Below are 20,496 nucleotides of genomic sequence, written 5' to 3' on the forward strand. Positions count from 1 at the left end.
ATTCGAGCGACCACTTCCCCTGTGTCATTCTTCTCCTGCACCACACCCCATCCTCACGTCCTTCGAGCTGGAACATACCGAAAGCTGACTGGGGACTTTACTCCTCCCTGGCGACCTTTCCAGACCACGATTTTCTCAGTTGTGACAGTCAGGTCGAACACCTCACGGCTGTTATCATCAATGCTGCCGAACGTTCCATTCCTCATACTACCTCTTCATGTCGCGTTTCCATCCCCTGGTGGAATGAGGCTTGTAGAGACGCTATCCGTGCTCGACGACGTGCTTTACGCACGTTTCGCCGCCATCCTACATTGGCGAATTGTATTGGATACAAACGACTCCGAGCGCAATGCCGTAGAGTCATCAAAGACAGCAAAAAAGCTTGTTGGGCCTCTTTCACCAGTTCCTTTAATAGTTTTACTCCCTCTTCTGTCGTTTGGGATGGCCTGCGCCGGCTGTCGGGCATTAAGGCCCACTCCTCAGTACCTGGCCTGACCTCAGGTAATGAGGTCCTTGTTGATCCTGTGGCTGTCTCCAACGCCTTCGGCCGGTTTTTCGCAGAGGTTTCAAGCTCCGCCCATTACCACCCTGCCTTCCCTCCCAGGAAAGAGGCAGAAGAGGCTCAGCGACCTTCCTTCCACTCGCTGAATCTGGAAACTTATAATGCCCCCTTTACTATGCGGGAACTAGAACGTGCGCTTGCACTGTCCCTGCTTCGGGGCCAGATGCCATTCACGTTCAGATGCTGGCACACCTTTCTCCGGCGGCCAAAAGCTTCCTTCTTTGTACCTACAATCGCGTCTGGACCGAAGGTCAGGTCCCCATGCGTTGGCGTGATGCTGTCTTTGTTCCTATACCCAAACCCAGGAAGGATAGACACCTTCCTTCTAGTTACCGCCCCATTTCTCTTACAAGCTGTGTCTGTAAGGTGATGGAGCGCATGGTTAATGCTCGGTTAGTCTGGATTCTTGAATCTCGATGGCTACTTACCAATGTCCAATGCGGCTTTCGTCGCCGCCGCTCCGCTGTTGACCACCTTGTGACCTTGTCGACATTCATCATGAACAACTTTTTGTGCAGGCGCCAAACGGTAGCCGTGTTCTTTGATTTGGAGAAGGCTTATGATACCTGTTAGAGAGGAGGTATCCTCCGCACTATGCACAGGTGGGACCTACGCGGTCGCCTGCCCCTTTTTATTGATTCCCTTTTTTTTTTCGGTGCACAGTATATGGGTCAGCAAGGCCGTCTTATTTGCAGATCCTTGACGCTGTCCACCATTCTGGGATTCGACTGGCCACGGGTGCTTATCGGACCAGTCCCATACCCAGTCTCTGTGCTGAGGCTGGCGAACCGCCACTTACCATCCGGCGGCAGCTCCTGCTGGTGCGCCAGGCATGTAAGTTTCTTGCGGCTCCCAGCTCGCCTGCTCACCGCCTTGTTGCCCATCCACCTCTGGACCGCCTTTTTTCCCACCGTCCCTGGGCTACGTTGCCATTTGGGATCCGTGTGCAACGTGTTCTAGAGTCACTCGGTGTGGAGTCTGTACAACCCCAAATCCAAGGTTTTCACCGCCTGCCACCCTGGTTACTGAAGAGGCCCAGAGTGATTTTAGATTTATTGCAGTACAAAAGAGATTGCACTCCTGCCACCGTTTCTAATGCAGCATTTTCTGCTGTTTTATCTGAGCACCACGACTATGTAGCGGTTTTTACGGATGGGTCAAAACAAGGGGATTCCGTTGGTTGCTCAGTTGTTTTTCCGGATCATGTCCTCAAGGTCCGACTGCCTCAGACTTTTACTGTCTTTGATGCAGAATTGTCTGCGATCTTGCGGGCGCTGGAGCAGATGCGACATTCTTCCTCTCCTAAATTTCTTGTCTGTTCCGATTCACTCAGTGCCCTTCAATCATTGCACCATTTGTATCCGGCAGATAAAGTAGTCCAGACCATCCAGGATGCCCTCCTCCGACTACAGCGACTGGGGAAGGTTGTAGCTTTCTGCTGGGTTCCAGGGCATGTCGGCATTGCTGGGAATGAATGGGCAGATCTCGCAGCCAAGGAGGCGTGTCTTGATCCACACGTATCTCAGTGTGCTATCCCCTTGCACGCACTCACCTCGCTGTTGAGCTCCCGAGTCATGTGTCGGTGGGAGGACGAGTGGCTGGAAGTGACTGACAATAAGCTCCGTCTAGTCAAGCCCACAACGCGTGTGTGGTGTACTTCCTTTCAGCCCCATCGACGGGACGAGGTTCTGCTCACTCGGCTTCGAATAGGCCACAGCCCTATGACGCATGGCTTCCTGCTCCGGCGAGAAGACCCTCCAATGTGTGGTGCTTGCGGCGTCCATGTCACTGTGCGCCACGTTTTATTGGATTGCATTTTATTTTCTGACCAGCGGGCCGCGGCTGACTTGCCAGCGGACCTGCCAACACTTTTAGGCAACACTAGGATGAATGTGGTTAAAGTTTTAAAGTTCTGTGCCCTGTCAAATGTTTTTACAAAGCTTTTAGGGAGGGGATTTTAACTTGTTTCCTGTGTGACAAGCTCGCCCATATTTTATGTAAGTGGCCAGCCAATGACGATTTCCTGTGTCATTCTTGTTGCTATGTTATCCCTTACCTAAGGTTTTACTTTCTTATGTAGTATTTTCCCTCTTTTCCTGCTTTCTTTGAGTGTGTTTTTCAGTTTTATTAGGTCTCTCCACATTCGTTCCTTTTACTGTGTGTCAGGGCGCTGATGACCTCGATGTTGAGCGCCCATAAACCCCAACACACACACACACACACACACACACACACACACACACTCACACACACACAATTCCCTTTTAACGGATCGAAAGTTTAGGGTACGTGTGGGTTCCGTATTGTCCGACGTCTTCCTCCAGGAGAACGGAGTGCCTCAGGGCTCTGTCTTGAGCGTAGCCCTTTTTGCCATCGCGATCAATCCAATTATGGATTGCATTCCACCTAATGTCTCAGGCTCTCTCTTTGTCGATGACTTCGTGATCTACTGCAGTGCCCAGAGAACATGCCTCCTGGAGCGCTGCCTTCAGCGTTGTCTAGACAGCCTATACTCATGGAGTGTGGCAAATGGCTTCCGGTTCTTTGAAGAGAAGACGGTTTGTATCAACTTTTGGCGATATAAAGCGTTCCTTCCGCCATCCTTACATCTCGGTCCCGTTGTTCTCCCATTCGTGGAAACAACTAAGTTTCTAGGGCTCACATTGGACAGGAAACTTTGTTGGTCTCCGCATGTCTCTTATTTGGCGGCCTGTTGTACACGTTCCCTTAACGTCCTCAGAGTTCTTAGTGGTTTATCTTGGGGAGCGGATCGCACTGTCCTGCTTCGCTTGTATCGGTCCATAGTCCGATCGAAGCTGGATTATGGGAGCTTCGTCTGCTCGACCATCCCTCTTACGCCGTCTCAACTCCATCCATCATCGGGGGTTACGTCTTGCGACCGGAGCCTTCTACACTAGTCCTGTCGAGAGTCTTTATACTGAAGCTGCCGAATTACCATTGACCTACTGGGGCGACGTACTGCCGGCTGTTGTCAATGCCCGACCACCCCTCTTATCAGTCCTTCTTCGCCAATTCTCTCGACTGTCAGTACGGGTTGTATGTGTCTGCCCTGCTGCCCCCTGGAGTCTGCTTCCGTCGCCTGCTTCGACAATTGGATTTTGCCCTCCCTACCACCTTCAGAGAGGGTGAGAGCCCGACACCACCTTGGCTCCAGGCTCCGGTTCATATTTATCTGGACCTCAGCTCACTCCCGAAGGAGGGTACTCCGGCTGCAGTGTATTGCTCACGGTTTGTCGAACTTTGTGCTCGACTTGCTGGTCACACCTTTATTTACATCGATGGCTCAAAAACTGACGATGGTGTCGGCTGTGCCTTTGTCGTCGGGGCCGCCACCTTTAAATACCGGCTCCTCGACCAATGTTCCAGCTTTACGGCCGAGCTTTTTGCTCTCCATCAGGCCGTTCAGTATGCCCGCCGCCACCGCAATTCATCGTATGTACTCTGCTCTGATTCCCTCAGTGCTCTTCAGAGCCTTGGAGCTCCCTATCCAGTCCATCCCTTGGTGCAACGGATCCAGCAGTCCCTCCATTCTTTCGCTGATAATCGTTCTCCTGTCAGCTTTCTGTGGGTTCCCGGACATGTAGGAGTGCCTGGGAATGAGGCTGCAGATGCTGCAGCCAAGGCTGCAGTCCTCCTGCCTCGGCCAGCCTCCCATTGTGTCCCGTCATCTGACGTTAGTGGGGTTGTTTGTAAGAGGCTTGTGTCGTTGTGGTGGGATGCTTGGTCATCCCTCCAAGGAAACAAGCTCCGGGCAGTAAAACCGCTCCCAACTACTTGGACAACCTCCTCCTGACCATCTCGGCGAGAAGAGGTCCTTCTGACCAGGTTGCGGATTGGGCATTGCCGGTTTAGCCACCGCTACCTGCTCTCCGGTGACCCAACCCCGCAGTGCCCTTGTGGTCAAGCGTTAACAGTGCACCATGTTTTAATGTCGTGTCCCCGCTTTCGTCAATCTCGTGTTGTCCTGTCCCTGCCATCTACTTTACCGGATATTTTAGCTGATGACGCTCAAGCAGCTGCTCGTGTCCTGCATTTTATAACTTTGACTGGCTTGTCCAAAGACATGTAACCTTCTTACTTATTTTATCTGCATCTTTGTACGAACTTTCTGGTGACCCCCCTCCCCTTGAGTTTTACTAGATTCCATGTGCTCTAACGCTTGTGACTGGGCGCTAATGACCTCCGTAGTTGAGTGCCCTTAAACCCCACCTAAAAAAAAAAAAAAAAAGCTACGGTCGCAGGTTCTAATCCTGCCTTGGGCATGGATGTGTGTGCTGTCCTTAGTTCTAAGTTCTAGGCGACTGATGACCTCAGAAGTTAAGTCACATAGTGCTCAGAGCCATTAGAACAATTTTTTTTTTTATCCTCTCTGGTTGTCAGTGTGTGCCAGAAATTTCTTTTCTCCCCAGTTCTATTCAGTACTTCCTCATTAGTTACGTGATCTACCCATCTAATCTTCAGCATATGTCTGTAGAACTACACTTCAAAAGCTTCTATTCTCTTCTTGTCTGAACTGCTTACTTTCCATGTTTCACTTCGATACATAGCTACAATACGTGCAAGTATTTTCACAAAGCCTTCCTAAAACTTAAACCTAAATTTGATGTTAACAAATTTCTCGTTTTCAGAAACGCTTTTCTTGCAATTGCCGTTCTATACATTATATCCTCTCTACTTCTGCCAGCATCAGTTATTTCGCAGCCAAATAGCAAAACTCGTCTAATAATTTAAGTGTCTCGTTTCCTACTCTAGTTCCTTCAGCGTCACCTGATTTAATTTGACTACATTCCATTTTCCTTGTTTTGCTTTTGTTGACATGCATCCCATATTCTCGTTTCAAGAGACTGTCCATTTCGTTCAATTGCTCTTTCCAGGCCTTTGCTGACTCTCACAGAAAAACAATATCACCGGGAAACCTCAAAGTTTTTATTGCTTTTTCCCTGGCCTTTAATTCCCACTTCAAATATTTCTTTTGTTTCCTTTACTGTTTGCTCAATGTACCGATTGAATAACATTGGGGACAGACTACAATCCTCTCTCACTCCATTCTCAAACACTGCTTCCCTTTCATGCCCCTCCCCCCCCCCCCCCCAACTCTTATATTTTCCCTCTGGTTTCTGTACAAGTCGTAAATAACCTTTTGCTCCCTGTATTGTACTCCTGCGACCTTCAGAATTTAAGAGAGAGTGTTCTAGTCAACATTGTCAAAACCCTTCGCTAAGCCTACATATGCTATAAACGTAAGTTTGCCTTTACTTAACCTGTCTTGTAAGATAAGTCATAAGGTCAGTATTGCCTTGTGAATTCCTACATTTGTCCTTAATCCAGACTGATCTTCCCAGAGGTCAACATGTACTAGTTATTATATTCTTCTTGAATTCTATGGGTATTTCATCCGTCTCGTGTATCGTGAGCACCACATGGAAGATATTAGTTGTGGCTGGCTCACCCAAGGCTATCAAGAGTTCTGATGGAATGTCATCTACTCCAGGGGCAAGGTTTCGACTTAGGTGCCTCAGTGCTCTGTCAGATCCTTCTTGCAGTATCATATCGCCCATCTCATCTTTATCTATGTCCTTCTCCAGTTCTACAATACTGCAATACTGGTTTACAGTTCATGTCCCCTTTATAGATCCCCTATATACTCTTCCATATGTCAGCTTTCCCATCTGTGCTTAGAACTGGTTTTCCATCTGAGCTCTTAGAGAGAAAAACAGCTGAGTACACTGCTTTTCCTTTCCCTGGGAGCTAGGAGGGAGGGGGTGTGCAGTCCCCCCTTCTCCACTGGGTATGGGTGCAGTAGTCTCTGAGGTCTTCATTGGCACTCCATGTGGAGCTGGTATCACTATGCACACGTTCTTTGACTTGGTTCACAATCTAATGAACTCGCAACTGCCACATGCCTCTAATCAAGGAGTACCTCAAACACACATTAAACTACAAAAAATATTTGAACTATTACAGAATACGAGAATCTTACACAAAAAATTACATGTCCCCGTCAATTAAATACCACAGATATTTTTGTAAAATTAGTTGTTGCTCATTTGTGGACGACAAGAGTAAGAATAGTTGACATTCCTAATGCATGTGGGAAGTTTGCCAAGTTGAATTTAACCAAATTTTGTACTTTCACAAAAGAGCATTTCGTTTCCTGTATGTGCGTTTTATCTCTTCATAATTTCAACGGATGTATTCCAGCCAACACTGTCAAACGCATTATGTAAATCTACAACTGTTATTAATGTTGGTTTGCCTTTCTTTACCCTGTCTTCTGAGGTAAGTTCCTACATTTCGCCAGGAACTAAACTGAACTTCCCCTATATCAGTTTCTAGCAGTTTTTCCCATTCTTTTGTAAATAATTCATGTAAGTGTTTTGTAGCATACCTTATTAAACAGACTTCAGTAATATTCATACCTGTCAGCACCAGTCTTCTTTGGAATCGGAATTATTACATTCATTATGAATGTCTCATAATTATATCTTGTATACCAGGTGGAACAGTTTTTTCGCAATTGACTCTTTGAAGCTTTTGAATAATTCTGAGGCAATGTCAACTACTACGGGGGACTTGTTTAGACTTAGGTCTTTAAATGCTCTGACAAATTCTTCTCAGAGTGACACATCTTACATCTCTATCTATTTCATCTTTCCTTTCTATAACATTACCTACAACTTTGTCTCCTTTATGTAGCCCTTCTATATGGCCCATACACCTTTCATATTTGCCTTCTTAGCTTTCACTGGTTTTCCTTCTGAACTCTTGAAATTCACAGAGTTGCTTCTCATTTCTCCAAAGTTCTCTTTAAATTTTTTGTGAGCACCATCCACTTTTCCATAGCTGAGCATCTTTCTACATTCCTATATCTCTCTACAAGCCACCCTGATGAGCCATTTTGCATTTTCTGTCAATATTGTCTCTACTCCCTTCCACCTTTCATCTCTGCCTTCTTTCCTTTCACTGGCTTGCCTTCTGAACTCTTGAAATTCATAGAGTTGCTTCACACTTCTCGAAAGTTCTCTGTAATTTTCCTATAAGCATCATCCACTTTTCCCTAGCTGCGTTTCTTTCTACATTTCTGTATTTGCCTACTAGCCATCCTGCTGAGCCATTTTGCATTTCCTGTTACTCTCGTTTTTCAGGCATCTGTACTCGCTTCCACCTGCTTCATTTTCTGCATTGCTATATTTTCTCCTTTCATCAGTTCAGTATCTCTTGTGAACCTCCTAGTCAGCTGAGTGCATTAATGTGCCATGTCCTGGACGTGGGGAAACAAGCACAACTGGGGTCGAATCACCTTTACAGATTAAGGATGAGGGCTGGTGAACCATCGTCCATGGATGTGGATTTAAGTGATTTTCTACATCCCAAAAGGCGAATGACAGGCTGTTACTTATGTACGACCGTAGATACATTCTGCACAAACATTTAGCAAATGTTCTCACAGTTGCACATAGTATATACTCTAGATATTAAGCAGATGGTGTACAATGGTTCCGACCTAGGATGTAAACCCATAGTCAGCATCATCAGCAAAATGTCTTGAGTTATCCAAGGACTTTTTCTATGCCATTTTACTTACTTGATTCCTGTTGCCTTCACTGTTTCATCTCTCATAGCTATGCTTTCGTCTTTTATTGTATACCTTTCCTCTATTCCAATCCAATGTTGCCTTCCTCTGAAATTCTGAATAACATGAGGTTCCTTCGTTTCGTCTAAGTCATGTCACCTTTAATTCCTACATTTTTACAATTTCGTTAGCTTCAGTCTGCGGATCATAACCAGTAAACACTGACCAGAGTCCATATCTTGCCCTGGCAAAGCCTTCCAGTTTAAAGCCAGGTTTCAAAGTCTCTGCCTTATCGTTATATAATCAGTCTGAATCCTTCCAGCGTCTCCACATCCCATCCACTTGCACAATCACTTCTGTGTGATTCTTAATCAAAGTGTTAGTAGTGATTAAATTGTGCTGTAAGCAAAATTCTACCAAGCGGTTTTATCTTGCAATACTTTCTCCCAACCCATTTCCTCCTATTTTTCGTTCTCTTCATTTTCCTAATATCGAATTCCAGTAACCTGTTGCAATTAAACTTTTGCTAGTTAGCATATAAACTTATACTACTGTATTGACTGTTAGCTGTGCGTCTCTCTTGGCTGTGATAATGCGTTTACTGTGTGTCTTTCTAATCATGCTTGATTGTAGTCAAGACAGATTGACTTCTGCTCAACGTGAAAGTAAATCCAATGACATTCATCTAAATACAGAAGAATATATTACGTAATCTTCACAATAGGTTTATTGTTATGATGAACACAGTATAGTAGTGGTACAAGGTACCCTCCGCCATGCATCACATGGTAGCTTGCAGAGTACGTATCTAGATACAGACTGTGGAACGCTTTCCAGTCAGCATAGACCAGTAATGAAACTGACATCCTAGAGCTGTATTGTCAGTACTATCCAATGGAATTATTGAGCAAATGTGGTGAAGTAATGCTTAACAGTAAACTGCTCACACCTTGTAGCAAAGAGTTCCAATGGGGAAATTCTCTACAATAAAAAAGGGCACTGTTGCTGAAAGTGAAAACTTTACATTTACAATGTTTCTCTGTGCTACTTTCTTCCATTGTAAGTTCATATTTCTTACATATTTTCAAAATACATCTGGGGTACTATTTATTACTTTTCAATCCACTGCAGAAAAACAATAAATGATAAGTTTGTGTTTTACATTAATACGTCGGTTCAGCTGCCTATCTACAATGTAAGAGAGACTACAATTTATCGGTTTAGAAGGTCAGGCCTAAATCACCAGAATTATTGTACAAGAACCTCTAAAAATGATCAGTATAAAACAAAAATATAAGCAATAAAAATATGATAATGTGCCTACTTCCGTTGTTTGATATATTTCTTAAGAAGATACGGCTACATCAGCGTCTACAGATAAAATACACTATAATGGAGTGGCATATGTTGTCCAAGAGTACTGACAGCATCACAATAACAGCTGTATGCATGCATGGCGTGTGTCCGTTCCTGAAAGGCACATCCCACAGACAAAAACAGAACTCATTTTTCTAACAGCAGTGAAGATTACATACTATGGTGTAAACTTTTCATTTTTAATAGCGAGTTTGCGAACTGTTAAAATTAAAATGTATATTTAGATCAAAACCTAGCGTTAAAATAACACAGAAGGGAATATTGCTACAAAATACATTACATGTATTCGCATTTTCGAATATGGACAACCATCAGCTGTATAATAGAATGACGCCAATGAAAATTTGTACTAGGCTGGGACTAGAACCTGAATTTCCCGCCTATTGCGAGCAGTCGCCCTACCATCACGCAATCCAAGCATGACTCATGGCTAGATCCAAACTTCCATATGTCGTCGACCACGCATCAACAACCTGCACTTGTACATTCATTATGCATTTTCGTCTACAGGAAAGATATTCACTGCATTGGCTGTTTCTTTGGACATGCTTGCATGTCCAAAGGAACTCTGCATCGTACTTCTAAAAACACAGGCACTGCACAAGTATTGCTATACAAGGTTGTATGAAATAATTAAAGTCTGCTGTCTATTTCGCTACGTAACAGTATAACTCAGTTACTAATATTGGAGTAATTTTACGTTACTGATAAATTATATTCAGTTAGTAACTGATTAACATGTAATTTTCATACAAAATCATTCATTCATTGTGTGGAGCTGAGAGGATCGTCAAAGTATTTAAGTGTTTTAGATGTGTAAACTGTCTTGTTTAGTAAAATACAGTAGAAGTGAGGGTAATACATTGATGATCTCTTGCACATTGATTTCGTGAAATCAATAATTATGAGAGATGGAAAAGTAACTTTGTTCCATTGTTAACTTAGACATCACTTTAAAGACATCTAAAGATAGTAATCGTTGCCTGTCAGCAACACTTAAGTCGACTAACATATCATAGCTCTCCAGACTGCAATTGGCCCATCACTTTTATAGTGACACACTCAACACACTTTACTGACTTGCGATCAAACAAACAACTCAAGAAATATTTCCAGCTTCTTCTCGTCTTTCTAATGCTGTAGTTAATGATTTGTGAAATACAAATGGAATACTCCTTTGGCAAAAATGTCATGGTTCTGCTAGGTGCAAAGTAACACAACCGTCTGGCTTATAGCCAAGATCAGATTCCATGTTACAGAAATGTACCTCAGCTCAAAGCACTGTCAGAGAAACCTCTCACCACTACATAAATTCTGAAAATAAATACCTAAGTACCATGGTATACAATTAGTGTTCCCAAGTCAAAATTGAGACTATCAGTCGTAAGCTTTGGCTTCAGATTATCTTTAAAATGGTATAATTATACGTTGAAATGCTACTCATTAACATTTAGCTTAAAATTAATTTCAAGTACAAATAATGTATATTTTGTGATAATATGCTCCAATGCTCGCTGCAAATAGCTATTTGTAACCTCTGAATGTTGACTGGGAAACCTAAAAGTTGCAATTAAAACTCTTAAAAATATTTTAACCTTGCCAAATTACTGGTTGGCAAAAATCTGTCATCAGTCTTATCTTACTTGACAACCTAAATCATATTAATAACTGAATACTCTGTACAGAATAGTTAATGAAATGTTCCACTAGTATACAATGTTCCACTAGTATTTTGGTCATGCTTATTAATTACAGTCTCTTATAGAAGCATTTGCAGCAGACTCAATTTCAAAACTTCATCTTACATACATATACGATAATATTAACCAATCTCTGAATTATTTTCAACAAGAAAAGTTTAAATACCGTAAAAATCTATTTATTTTAGTCAAACAATGGGGAAAACCCATGTTTCTGTGTCCATTCCTTGTTATCACAAAGGTAGATACCAATGCCACATTTACATTTGTGTACAAATATTATGGACTGTTCAAAACGCTTTAACCAGTGCACTGCCCATACAAAGTGAAATTATATAATCAGTTGGTTGACACTTTAAATAATTAATCATGAAATCTTGACAAATGTGTAATGTAGACTACCTCATTGCAACAAACTTTGGGAAGGAACATTATCCATCAGTCTCAAGACGAAATATGTCAATGAAAAAAGATCAGTAACCGATTAATATGATTGAAGGCATGTAATTACAGTAGTTGCGGTAATGGTGGTGTTCACCATGTATTCACTTGAGTGTAAAAACATTCATGTTCCATTTAATAAGATTTTGCTGAGACATAAGTTAATCTCTTCATGGCGATGGCAGACATGCGTACTGACAGCTCTTGGATTGAGGATGAGGCAGACAAGTGGCTTCTACTTGTCTCTAGTATTGTGCTTTCAATTTGGTATAGCAGATAGGTTTTCTCAGGTAACTGAAGACCATCGTTTCACATGAAAGGGAAAAAAATAGTGTGCTAGCATTTCTTCGAATCACCCACTACTCAGGTTATTAAAGTTATTTTAAATTACTATACAAAATTAAGTGTTGTCTGCAGATGTATTCGCCTGCATAGGTACATAATAGTGGAATGACAATATGACAACTAATAACATATGCGAAAATCATCATAAACCTGACAATAAGACTATATAATGACGGTACCCAGACCACTACATGAAAATTTAGGCTTACCAGTGAGAGATCACACTGGTTTATTACAATCGAAATGTACAATGTCTCATCATGCATATAATCATGTAACTTTTCTCGTTCTAGGTGTATTTGTGCCTCTGTCCATTAAACAGAAATAATGTTGTGGCAAGCAAGAGATGGTGGACATAACTTCCTTCTAATGAATGGTAGTGAACAGATATGTCTTCCTGTCTGCCACTGGATCACATTGTGCAAATTTCAACTCATACCTCGGAGGCAATTACTAGACATCATCTGGTAGTTGCTGCTGTTTACTGCTAGCAAGTAGCAACTCCAACTTTCCAGTAGAAACCAGTAGCAACGACCTGAGAAAGAAAAACAAACTGACAGAGAAAAATTTGCAACACCAAACGATAAGTAATGTAGAGTAGTGAAATCTCGGGAATACATTCGTCTAGGTAACACATTCAACTGATTGACACTGCAAGATCACAGGTTAAAGTAAGCGTCAGATAAGTTACTGCAGATGTAAAACACTACACGCTAATAGCCAGTGTCACTGCCAGAACGTTGAATGCAAGGATACAGAAGTGTATGCATTGTGTTGTACAGGTGCCAGATGTCGGTTTTTGGGATGGAGTTCCATGCCTGTTACATATGGTTGGTCAATATTTGGATAGTTAAGGCTGTCCGATGGTGAGCCATATGTGCTCGATTGGAGACATATGGTGATCAAGCAGGCCGACACAACACGTCGACACTCTGTAGAGCATGTTTGGTTACAACAGGTATATATGGGCAAGCGTTTTCATGTTGGAAAACATTCCCTGAAGTGCTGTTCGTGAATGGCATCACAGTAAATCGAATCATCAGATGGACGCACATCTATCAACTTTCGTTTATGTCGCACAACTCCGTTCTGGTGTTGCGACCAGTTTTCCATCAGTGTAATTGTCTCGAAGGTATACTATGCCATTTACATAGTCTGATGAGGTGGCAGACCTGACAACCTTGTATTCAACAGATTTATTTGGATAGGCTCAAGAGTAACATTCTGTGCCAAAATGTTGGATAAATAAAGGAAAGTATTGTGAATGTAAAGAAGACACACCAGCACACACTAGAAGCTTATATATATTTTAAAGAATTGGACCAAAATGCAATCTAATCCCAGCAGTTCTGTGTGCTGTGATAGTGGAAGTTTTGAAATAGGCAGTGAGCCATTCACATGTACCTGTTAAGTATGAAGATATTGGTTTGACAATGATATCAATCATCTCTCACAGCTCAGTTGATAGTGGTTGAAAATGAAGTTGAATCCTTCAGTATAAAAGTTCAAAATGTGCTATTAGGCTGCAAAAATTTCTGTATCATGACTAAAATGCAGTGAAAGAATGAAAGAGTATCTTGAATTTTTCCTAAAAAGAGAAATTCAGTATTCCACACCTTATGGTATAAATTTTCAAATAAATGAACAGCCAATCATGTGAAGGGTGTGATTTTTTTTTTTTTGCAATAAAAATACAGCCATGTTAATGTCTTGAAAGCATGTTAACATTTGTGAAAACTGTAATTGCTGGATGTGTGACATAAATAACTACATATTAGAGTATAAGTAGAATATTATGTGAACAGTAAGTGATTTGAACATCTGAGAAATGATATTCACAGATATGTAACAGTGATTGCTCACTCCTTTTATTATAACACTAAGTAATCCCAAAACGTTAAATTATAATGCCTATGCAATTACAAGCCTAACCATTTGGAGCAATGCAGTCGATACCTAAGTATAGCTGTGAGATGGACAGTTCATCCACAGCCGAAAAGGGCAGTTTCGTTTCCTACTTACAATGTTGGTGAAAACTAGTGCGAATCACTATGAGTCTGAAATGTTAGAAGAGCTCGCTGTTTGCCAAAACTAAAAGGAACAAGAGTAATTCTTAGAAAACATTATGATCACCATCCCACTGGGACAATTCCACAAAATAACTAATTAGTTATGCCAGCAGTGGTATGCATAATTAATAAAGATATGGTTGCTTCTGATTACGTAACTGCAGTCAACAGCTTATGGTCTTGTAGTTAGTGTTGCTGACTTCTGATCATGAGGCTGTGAGTTCAGTTTCTGGCTGGGCTGAGGATTTTGTTTGCTTGAGACTGGATTTGTGTCCTTGTCATCATCTCTTCATGACTGATGCACAAGTAGCCAAAGTAATGTTAAATCAAAAGACATGCACCAAGTGGCTGAACATCCCAGACAGGGCCTCCCAGCCAGCAGCCAGTAGGCAAGTGGCATAAATCAGCCAAGTGTCCTATGATTTCTCCAGCTGCACAGGTTCCATCACTGTCACATCCCTTTTCATCAAGAGCTACATGGAAACTATTATGAAACTCGTGTGACCTTCTGTGCATGGACATTAAGCGTGGCTTCATCACGACACAAGGTTTGTGATACATCTGGAATACCCTGTCTTACCTACCAATGCCAGGAAAACCGCCGAAACACGCACTATTGGTCTGTCGGCAATCCCTGTTGGTTTTGATGGGTGGAACATCAGCATCCATGTAGTGTAAACATATGGTGTGACATAGTGAACGATCAGCTCATAGACAGAAAACAGAACATGCACAAGCATTGCAGTCTCCTAACAGACCATCTTCTATGCATGCTAGAAGACGTTCCTCAGCAGACTAAGGGGTACCTGTGGTGCCAATATGATGGCTGTGCAGCCCGTAGTGTTCGAAGTACTACAGTATGTCTACACAAATTGTTTCCAAATCGTTGGATTGGACGCAAAGGATCTGTACCTTGGCTGGCCCATTCCGCAGATTTTAAGCTTGTAGGCTCTTTTTCTGTAGAGAAAGCTGAAATATGTTGTACATAAGGACATTCCAACTACACCTTATGATATGCAACAATGTATTTGTCCAGCCGGTTCAGACATTGCTGAAATGCTAGCAAGTGTGCAGCAGTGGTTCCATGCCATACAAGAACCGCTTATTGCCGTGGCCAGTGATCATTTTGAACGCAACATTGTTCTTTAGTGTGTGCTATCGCAGGTATTGTATAAGTGTCAGTGTGGTTCAAAATGGTTCAAATGGCTCTGAGCACTATGGGACTTAACATCTATGGTCATCAGTCCCCTAGAACTTAGAACTACTTAAACCTAACTAACCTAAGGACATAACACACATCCATGCCCGAGGCAGGATTCGAACCTGCGACCGTAGCAGTCGCGCGGCTCCGGACTGAGCGCCTAGAACCGCTAGACCACCGCGGCCGGCTAGTGTCAGTGTGGAAACGTTTCAAAATATGACATTCAACATAACTGGTGTATGCACTTTTGTTGTTCTTTAGTGTGTGCGTCCACAGGTATTGCACAAGTGTCGGTGTGTGAACTTTTTCAAAACATGATGTCTCGGAAACGACTTGCACTAGAATTTTGCAACGAACGCAGCTGACAGTCTAATTTTCACCTAATTTTAGTTTGTTAATGTAAATAGTCATTGTTCCATTTAATAAAGTGTATGTTTGCACAAAAAGTTCATTTTCTGAGTATTATTACAGTCCGTTGGTTGTGTAACAATATGAGCCCCTTGCAACTGTGAAAACTACGCAAATAGCACTTTCCACTTCCATAACATTTGCAGCCCAAATTTTACATTATTCACCCTGTATAGACAATCCTGCTTGTACTGGTTCGTGTCTTTTATCGTACAATGTATCAGTTTCATTTTAAGTGCTTATAAAATACACTTATGTACCGCCATATACTAAATAAGTACATAAATTTAAAATACTTCCTTACCATCTCAGTCACTTACAACACATTCACTTGCATCACATCTGTCACAACTTAAGTCTTAGTACTGTATAGGTCCACCTTATTTTATAACTCTTGCTTATTACAGCACTGGTGTCACCATATTCACTTTACTACTCCAAACATTCATTAGCCTTTCTCAGAACAATTTTAACTTCCTCCCTTCCCGTGACTGACCAGTAATTGCAGAGATATACACAGCCCTTTCAGCTATAACTTACCACATCTGTTCCACACCAAATAAAGTCTCAAACCCTTCCTCTTACTAGCTACCTGCAGTACCACCATCTTCTCAAAATTGGAAATTTGTGGCAACCACGAATGGGACCAAACTGATAAGGTCATCAGTCCCTAGGTTTACACACTACTTAATCGAACTTTAAGTAACTTACGCTGAGGACAATATACACATACACCCATGCCTGAGGGAGGACTCTAATCTCCAACGAGGGGAGCTGCGCAAACCGTGGCAAGATGCCCTAGACCGCGTGGCTACCCCACGGCGGGCTACCCCACGGCGCCCATCTTCTCATTGCAGCATTCAGTTGCTCATGCCTCTCCCATACATATCCTTTTTAAATAATATTCCGTCCTGCACCTTCTAAATACAGATTCATTACCTATAATTACTAGACGCTCTCAACATCATCATGATGTCAGAAAATTTGACTTTATCAACATCACCACTGAACAAAAGCATAAAAGATCACTTTTTTGAAACCGCGCCGTTCTCCACCATTACGACGAAGACGTGTAAAATTTGGCTCGAAAGTGTCTCGACCCTTCCTCTGTAATGGTGTAAAAGCGTGGTGCCCTGTGATGTCACCTTCAGGCTCGGTGACGCTTCAAAACAGCAATGTGTCGACATATGCAATGAAAGTCCTGAGCTCTGAAGTTCATGTGAGGTGTGCAGTGGATTATAAATCTCACATTAGCACCAAATTTCACCACAATTCTGCCAAACGCCGACGCAGACGTGTCACACTATGGGAAGGTCGCCACCTCCTCCACCCGCTTACTCACATCTCACCCCTTCTCTTGATGCCTCTGAGATGGAAGTCATACTAGCGATGCCTGGCTTTGAAGTCATGTGGTTTTGTTATGGATGACAGAGGAAAAGATATCACACACACATACGCTCAGATTCGACACGAAAAGACCTCAGCAAGTGGCATACATGGTGTCAATGAAAGTACCACTTCCCTTGCGCCGTTCATTTTCAAAATTTCACGGTCGAAAATGACAGTTTACAATGTGATGTGCAATACAGCGAGGTTCTTGACAACCTTCTACACTGCCGATACCCTATGTCCAACATAAGTAATTTTTAGCTGTCTTGAACATGTACATTGGTATTTTTGTGTACAATTATTTATTTCCTTGTGGTATAATTAGGGCTATTTATTAATATGTGCGCTTGTAAATCAGATATTAGTTGGTGACTATACATCCGGGAGACAATAAATAACCTCCAGAGGTTGGTGATGGAAATTGGAGCGGATTATATTTGAAAGTTTAGTTCAACAGTGTGAAGATTTTCCGTTGCAGGTTCCAAAGATCTCTCTAATTTCCTCAGGTTTTCGGTGTTATTGCCAAGTCCACCTTCATCCATTTCAGTTCCTGTTGCCACTGTATTTTTGTGACATTTTTTTCTTACAGTTTTGAATGATGCTTTAAATCTTTATTGCCCTGGCTGTCGGTCCTGTCATCCAGCTCTCTGTTAGGGTTTTTAATAGGAAACAATATGTCATGTGCTACAAACACTGTGCATTTTAAATGGTTCAAATGGCTCTGAGCACTATGGGACTCAACTTCTGAGGTCATCAGTCCCCTAGAACTTAGAACTACTTAAATCTAACTAACCTAAGGACATCACACACATCCATGCCCGAAGCAGGATTCGAACCAGCGACCATAGCAGTCGCGCGGTTCCAGACTGTAGGGCCTAGAACCGCTCGACCACCCCGGCCGGCTGTGCAATTTAGGCTCATTAGTGTAACTAGCACTTTTCTAGTTCTGCGTAGTTATCTCATTTCAATCAGATATTCAGAAGACTCCCCATGTTTTAACACTGAATAAATTTTCTCTCTCCTGGACTGCTGATCTTAGTGGTCCTGTTGATACATCATTGCCAGAACGAACTTAACTTGAACTTGAACTTGATGGAATCGAACAAATCATCTCACCTAGCAGTGAAGATTCTGTTGGTAATGAGACATCTCCTTAGAGGGGGGTAAGGATGATATCACCTTATGATACTGTCTCTTCTCATGTAGAACTAAGCGTACAGGCAGTTGCCCTCACATCTTCAGCAAAGAGATGCAGATTACTGCTCACCCTGTCTGTTCTCTAGGTATTAGAATATAAAAGCGTTGTCCTGTCACTCTTCCTGGGCCACGCCTGACAATATCCCTGTTTCTGATGAACTCTCGGCATCAAGGAGAACATTGTGAATTCTATTATAATACATGAGAAGTCTTTGAGTCATTCACGCATCTGTGAACCTAAACAGTATGCTCCATCCTTCATTAACAGTCCGCAGCGAGACACTGTGTCACACACTTTCCGGAAATTTAGGGATACGGAATCTGCCTGTTGCCCTTCATCCATGGTTCATAGGATTCATGTGAAAAAATAGCAAGATGCGTTTCACACGAGTGATCCTTTCCAAGTCCGTGTTGATTTATGGACAGAAGCTTTTCCCTTTCACTGTATTCGAACTCGGAATATGTTCACGAATTCTGCAGCAAAACAAAGTTAAGGATTGTAATCTGTAATTTTGCAGGATTCTTATTTTACCCTTCTTATGTACAGGAGTCACCTGCGCATTTTTCACTCGCTTGGGACTTCATGTTGGACGAGAGTTTCGTGATAAATGCAAAATAATAAGAGGTCATGGCATAAATCGTTTCGTGGAAAAAATTGTCCAAAATAAGTAGCAGCGAAGAAGATTATTTCATTTTGGTTTACTGGCAGTGCTAACGCTGATTCTCAACATTGATGATGATCGAAAAGTACTTATATTGTTGAGCCAGATTAATAAGTACACTTTATCAGCATTGTAAACAAATTTAGTGGGCAGATTTGGTTATAATATTGTGAGTTATTTCAATAACACAGTGAGATATTTATAGCATTAAGAAATAGTTACAGGATTCTTCCTCAGGTATTTGTCATACAAGGATTTTGTTATACACTAATTATAACACGGTTAAAATAACACAACATTGTTCTCTGAATTTAAATCACTCATGAGCTGGTATTGCCTAGTAAATGCTAAATGGATTAAACTATGTTTGTTACAAATTCCCAAGGCCTAGATTATGGTGGTGTCATATGACAAACGTGTTCCGTTGTGAATTGGGTATCATACATCATACATCTCTTTCGCTCAGTATATGATGTGTACTCTAACTTAGCATGAAACCCTTTCCAGATACGTATCACCTAGTTCACTCCTGTCATTAAGAAATCTAATATTGTGACCGTTGACTGGATCCAGTTTTTTTTTTTTTTTTTGCACTAAGTGAAGTCTCGAGCCTAGTCGTAAATTAACAATGAAAAATTGCTGAAATACGTCTCACACAGTACTTTTTGACGTATTTGATCGCTATCCAAAATAGCAAAGGGTGTTTTTTCAGCCCCGCTGTTTCGTGCCCTCCTGTGGCGTTACCATGAACTGTGGGAAGGAAAGGAAGGACGGGGGGAAAGATGTTACAACATTGACACGTACAAGAATGTAACTGCATAGGGCCGCTATAAGACCCTTCCAGTTTGCCAACAACCTCCGCGCGACCCGAGAACCTTTGTTGTTCACTTTAAAAATTTACCTATACAGACAACTCTTGGCTTCGTAGGCTCCTGAAGAGACATGGCCCCTTCTACTAAAATTAAACAAAGCTCCTGAATCCGATGGAATTCTTGTCAGCTTCTTTACAGAATTTGCCATGAAGTTACCTTCGATATTAAACATAAGATACTAAACATCCCTCAAACATAAAAAATGTGCCTCTTGTTTGAAAGAAATTACATGGCACCCCCATGTACAAGAAAGCTAGCAGACGTGATATACAAAACTACCATTAAATCTCATTTATTCCGTATTCTTCCTTCATGATATTAATCCTAGAACCATCATAATGTATTGCATTTTACAATGATTTCTGTAATCGATTTTTACGTCTTGAACATTTTGATAAATTCTGATGAGCTGTGAAGTGTCAGAAGATCAGTAGCGTTTTCAGATGGTTAAATGTGAAAAAAAATTTGCTTACGTACATGCAACTGTGAATACTTTAAGTAACTGTTCTTTTAAATGAAACTTCCTTTAATCAATCTGCACAATTATCTATACTTATGCATGTATCAATGACCTCTAGGATAGCTCTGCATCCTATAAGTACTGACTGAACCATCCACTGCAGTTTTGACTCATATTATTTTTACATTGTCATGACTTGTTACAGTGCAGCAGAGTAAG

General features: G+C 41.9%; 1 protein-coding gene across 1 annotated transcript in view; it reads right to left on the reverse strand.

The window, feature by feature from the left end:
- Window positions 1-12,283: 12,283 nt before the first annotated feature.
- Window positions 12,284-20,496, reverse strand: part of LOC126212924 (zinc finger protein 99-like) — a 245,526-nt gene continuing 237,313 nt past the window's right edge. Inside the window, exon 9 of the mRNA XM_049940429.1 lies at window positions 12,284-12,554. The gene's annotated coding sequence lies outside the window, so the exon portion shown is untranslated. The remainder of the gene's footprint in view (window positions 12,555-20,496) is intronic.

Source organism: Schistocerca nitens, chromosome 11, assembly GCF_023898315.1.
Source record: "Schistocerca nitens isolate TAMUIC-IGC-003100 chromosome 11, iqSchNite1.1, whole genome shotgun sequence".
NCBI lineage: Eukaryota > Metazoa > Arthropoda > Insecta > Orthoptera > Acrididae > Schistocerca > Schistocerca nitens.